General features: G+C 44.4%; 1 protein-coding gene across 2 annotated transcripts in view; it reads left to right on the top strand.

Annotated features, from left to right (window-relative positions):
• The window catches only part of LOC139751858 (protein Obscurin-like), a 318,529-nt gene extending 315,815 nt beyond the window's left edge, over positions 1-2,714 (top strand). For both annotated transcript variants that reach the window (XM_071667498.1, XM_071667497.1), the window contains 2 exons: positions 1,129-1,250; positions 2,688-2,714. The gene's annotated coding sequence lies outside the window, so the exon portion shown is untranslated. The remainder of the gene's footprint in view (positions 1-1,128; positions 1,251-2,687) is intronic.
• The last annotated feature ends 1,701 nt before the right edge of the window (positions 2,715-4,415 follow it).

Genomic DNA, 4,415 nt, shown 5'->3' with positions numbered 1-4,415 from the left:
AGACGATTAGACAGTGTATTGGAACCGTCCAGAGCAGCTGAAAGAACAGAGAGTTGGAGAGTCTTGACGAATCAAGATCATATGCAAATTAGGACACGATTCTTGTAAATCTTACACACACACACACACACACACACACACACACACACACACACACACACGTGAAGCACTTATATAGGTAGACTTGCTGGTAAAGTCAACACAGACGCTCCACACAGCTTGGGGCTTCCGTGTTTACTTCCCCGGCGAGTTTACTCATAAAAAGTGAAGTGGTCAGTTATAGTATGAGAGAGGATGATATAAATGAACAAGATATAAAGGAATTTATAATAACTATATACGGATAGTTTTGTAGTCTAACATTGGATTATTGGAGATGGAAGGAATAAATGCAGTAATGAGTCAAAGGTAGTTATAGAACTTGCAGTTAATGAAAACTAGCTAAGACGAGTTTTAGTTGCGCTTACAGTGTGCTACAGGCCTTTGAGGCATATGTTTACATGTGTATCTCATGCTCACTACCTTTCCTCACATTTACATATTGCATTTCTCTTCTGTTCCGTTTACTTTTGTTCTCTCTTCAATTTTATTATATCACCCAAGGGATCCAGAAGACAAGAGTATATTATGTATATATTTTATCATTGGAATATTGTGTCATCTCTCTTCACTCATCATCTCTAAGTTATGTATGCATTTGATCATTGGAATATTCTGTCATCTCTCTTGACTCATCATCTCTAAGTTATGTATGCATTTGATCATTGGAATATTGTGTCATCTGTCTTCACTCATCATCTCCAAGTTATGTATGCATTTGATCATTGGAATATTGTGTCATCTCTCTTCACTCATCATCTCCAAGTTATGTATGCATTTGATCATTGGAATATTCTGTCATATCTCTTCACTCATCATCTCCAAGTTATGTATGCATTTGATCATTGGAATATTGTGTCATCTCTCTTCACTCATCATCTCCAAGTTATGTATGCATTTGATCATTGGAATATTGTGTCATCTCTCTTCACTCATCATCTCCAAGTTATGTATGCATTTGATCATTGGAATATTGTGTCATCTCTCTTCACTCATCATCTCCAAGTTATGCATCTCCCTCGCTCACAGTGCAACCTGGGAATTCTCGTCAAGCCTCAGCCAGGACGATTGGACGATGCCATTGTCGACTACGCTCGGGACCTCCACCTCACAGTCGAAGTCCATGCCATCCCGCCCCCAACGATGGTCTGGTGAGTGAGTGACAGCAGACGAGGATGGACCGTTAGGTGTCCAAGAATTGCCCCAATGGATGCGTCCTTGGGATCCATGTTCTCATGCGTTTGGTTTTAGGGGCGGGTTTAGATAAACCACAGGTAGATGGCGTTCACAGACGCAGCATGTGTGTGCTTGTATGGTGACTGCAGCAGCTGCAGACGAGGATGGACCGTTAGGTGTACAAGAATTGCCCCAATGGATGCGTCCTTGCATCCATGTTCTCATGCGTTTGGTTTTAAGGGGGTTAGGTAAACCACAGGTAGATGGCGTTCACATACGCAGCATATGTGTACCCTTGTACACTGAAGGAATGCATTGAGAACTATGGTGGGTTGAAGTATTATATGGAAGTTATTGCAATTTTCATATTGAGATTTAAAGAGGATTGCCATGATTTCTGGAGTAGGGTATTAGGAAAATGATAGGTAAGAAAAACCATCTTAAGTGTAAGACTTGTTACAGTATTAGCGAGAGAGGAAATATAGTGGTTGAAGAGGATTTTAAGACTTGAGGAGAAAGGATCAGAGAAGAATAGGACATCTTGGACGAAAGGGAATACAAAAGGAAGGACAGATGACCTAAAACCATTGGTTCATGAGGAGAATATCAGTAGTTATAATCCTATTAACGGTAGAAACAGGATAGTAAAGCAGAAGGTATTTTTTCCCCCTTCTCTTCTCACCGCTCCCTCTGGCTCAACAGTCAACAGAAAAAATACTGAGTAGAAACTCTCTGTAGTATATAGCAGGTATAATCCCCACTCAAACTGCAGTACTGTATCTTAATTTAAAGTCTGGCCATATTTACGAGAAATCGCTCCCTTGTAGCCATGTAAAGGCCATCTTACTTTAGTCCATGATAAAGCAATGATCCATTTTCCTTTTACCCTTAGCAGTTGGGGGTCCCTCATTGTGTACATGCATGTTAGGGCTTTATATCCCAACCTGATGTTAGATTATTTTATTCTCCCAACTGATTATGTGTCGTTAAGCAGAAAATCTATTCGATGTCTGTAGAAATACATTTGTAAGCCTGTACAGTCGGTATGTCCATTCTGTCCCAAACGCCACTGACAAAAATATGATCCTCTTCCAATTTTTTTGGGAAAAAAAAAAAACATTGTAATTCAACCCTCTTGAAGTCGTGCCCTTTGGAATTACCCTGCCCCATGATATCACTCTCATACAGAGCACACACACAGAGAAACAAACGCCCTTTCCCTGTAGTGTCTTTCATTCCCATACAGAACACACACACACACACACACACACACACAAAACGCCCTTTCCCTGTGGTGTAATCTTTGTGGTGTCTTTTCCCCCCACTTCTTGAGAATAGATTTATTTTCCCCCTTTCCCGCGGCCTTGAGACGTTCTCTCTTTGCTTCTCTCCCCACCACCACCCACACATAGGACGCTGATGGGGAAGGAGCTCCACGATGGTGAGCCACTTCGAGTACACCCGCAACGAGGAGAAGGAGGTGTATGGACTTCGTATCCACACGGCCGTGCTGGAGGACGCTGGCAAAATAACTTTCACCGCCTCCAATGTCGCCGGCAGTGCCTCCGGCTCGTGCAACGTCAAAGTGCACAGTGAGTGTCTGGTGCAGTGAGGGGTCAGGTGCAGTGAGGGTGTCTGATGCAGTGAAGGGTCTGGTGCAGTGAGGGTCTGGTGCAGTGAGGGGTCTGGTGCAGTGAGGGGTCTGGTGCAGTGAGGGGTCTGATGCAGTGAGACGAAGGGATTGGAATTGATGAGGTGGAATGAGTTTGAATTGTGGGTTAAGGAATGATGAAGGAGTGGTCGGATATTATTAATCATAAGGATTACATAATAGTGTCTGGATGACTGTCATGTGTGTGTGCTGGTTTGTGATATATAATCCAGTAAGACAGGATGTTATATGATAATGTTATAGAACTGTCGGTGTTGTGATGCTGAGTATGTCACAAAAGGGACGAGAAGTGAGAGTGAACCCAAAGACAGACTTTTAACGCTGGTTGTAATACTATATCTCACTTGAAACATGTACTAAGATTTTTTTTTAGCTCTTGTTAGCATGTTTCGCTGTTGGCTGTTGTGAGGGAAGTGTATGTTGGGGGAGGGTAGATAGGGAGATGTCTCCTGTTATACTATCGTTCCATGATTTCGTCCCATAATCTCGCATATCGATATTCCAGGATGCTGAAACCCTTCCTTCAGCATGTAACATCATCATAGACCATCAGGTCTCTCGGTATCGACATTTCATGTGATCCCACTTCCTCTTTTTTTCGCTTCGCTTCTGTCTCAGTGGATCTGTGATATTGGATCCGTGTTGATTTCATCTCCCTTGTTCTCTCTCAGTCTCTTATCTCTCCTTCACCCCACAGACTGCTTTTGATATCTCTCCCCCACACATCATCTCACCGTCTCTTTCTCTCAGTCTCTTATCTCTCCTTCACCCCACAGGCTTTTGATATCTCCCCCACACATCATCATTTCACCGTCTCTTTCTCTCAGTCTCTTATCTCTCCTTCACCCCACACGCTTCTTCTTCTATCTCCTCCCCAAACATCATCTCACCGTCTCTTTCTCTCAGTCTCTTGTCTCTCCTTCACCCCACAGGCTTTTGATATCTCCCCCACACATCATCTCACCGTCTCTTTCCCTCAGTCTCTTATCTCTCCTTCACCCCTTCTTCTTCTATCTCCTCCCCCACACATCATCATCATCTCACCATCTCTCTCTCTTTCCTCCTGCCCACAGCCGAAGAGCCATCTGTAATAGGCTCTCTGGAGGACCTCAGCTACTGCCTGGAGGACGACGTGACCTTCACCCTCAGGGCGTCGGGCCTGCCGCTGCCGGAGTGCCAGTGGAAGAAGAAGGGCGTCCTGGTCGAAGAAGACGAGCGCCACATCTACTCCAACCCGGAGCCAGGCGTCTACTGTCTTACCATCAAGGACCTGAACAAGAACGACTATGGCTCCGTGAGTCTCAGGATAGGAGAGAAAACGGGGGGGGGGGGGGGGATGAAGGGAGGGAAACAGAAAACGGGGATGGAAGAAAAAAGGGGGATAAAGAATGGGAAGGAAAAGGAGTGAGAGAGAGAGGGAGGGTCGCACGCCATGAGACGAGACAGAAAGAGCGTGTAGATGTCAGTG

This window comes from Panulirus ornatus, chromosome 12, assembly GCF_036320965.1.
Source record: "Panulirus ornatus isolate Po-2019 chromosome 12, ASM3632096v1, whole genome shotgun sequence".
NCBI lineage: Eukaryota > Metazoa > Arthropoda > Malacostraca > Decapoda > Palinuridae > Panulirus > Panulirus ornatus.
Note: the sequence above shows the minus strand (reverse complement) of the source record. Positions and strands in the feature narration are given on the sequence as shown.